Below are 1,267 nucleotides of genomic sequence, written 5' to 3' on the forward strand. Positions count from 1 at the left end.
ATTGTTTTCAGAAGCAGTTTCTCACCTACCAGACTGATCCATTGATTGGTGTGGATCCCATCGCAAGGGATGCACATTGGGTTGGTACAATGAATTGTTTTCAGAAGCAGTTTCTCACCTACCAGACTGATCCATTGATTGGTGTGGATTGTGGATCCCATCGCAAGGGATGCACATTGGGTTGGTACAATGAATTGTTTTCACCCACCAGACTGATCCATTGATTGGTGTGGATCCCAGTGAGCCAGCAGACAAATGTTGATGTAATATCAGAAAAATGAATTATGAGCTGGGTAAGTTTAAATATGATAAACTCTCCGATGTAATGAAGCCTAGCCTTGTAATACCTTACAGCAATGTGGGTTGTGAGAGGGTTTCCTCACTTGTTTGCAAAAATAGACAGACTTTTGAGGATCAATGTCAAACTCCATTATAGAATCAGTGTTGATAACAAAGATGAGATGACACAAAAGCTACGTCTCTGCCAAGAATTTACAGATGCTTTCCTAAAGAAAGCCAAGAGTGCCACCTACAGGGTTCTTAAGAAGTAGCACACTAATTAGTAAGTATAAAATATAACATAATTTGTAGCAACATCATATTTTTTGTTAATTTACCTGATTACTAATTACTGATTGTCCTGATTACTAATGTTGGCAGGCCTCGCACTATGCATTGCAATGGGAAAGGTATTTAGGGAATGGATCTGTCATCCATCAGAGCTCATCTCGGACAGCTGTGTTTATGTGTTAAGGTTTTGTGTGTGAATTTTTTCATTTGTCTATAGACATTTACATTTACAATACTTGTAACATCACTGTTGATTTTTAATAGTTGCCCAGGTTTTGAAAGTGTTGCTAGATTTGGTGTCTCTTACTAGACAAGTTGACCAGTTCGTTATTTTTGATCAGACCAATCGGTTCAAAGTTTGTTTTGTAGTAGTACCACTTATTGAGGAATAGGTTTAACCTCACAGTAATTGAGACATCCTGCTTGACCATCAGATTCATTAAGAACTCTATGTACCTAACCTCTTACACGAGTAGTCTAGGAAGTTCATTTAACTGTTTTAATTACTTTAAATACTGCATTTACATTTTATGAATTTTATGCATTCAAGTACAAAATACTACAAGCAAAAAAATTGTGTCATATGTGGAGCACTGACTAATAGATAATTTGCAGTCTCATTTTGTATTGTATAATTCTTCAAGTGTCAGTATGATTGATTAATAAAGTATTTACAGTCTCAGTCTTTAACATGTGA

Source organism: Limulus polyphemus, unplaced genomic scaffold (assembly GCF_000517525.1).
Source record: "Limulus polyphemus unplaced genomic scaffold, Limulus_polyphemus-2.1.2 Scaffold9189, whole genome shotgun sequence".
Taxonomy (NCBI): Eukaryota; Metazoa; Arthropoda; class Merostomata; order Xiphosura; family Limulidae; genus Limulus; species Limulus polyphemus.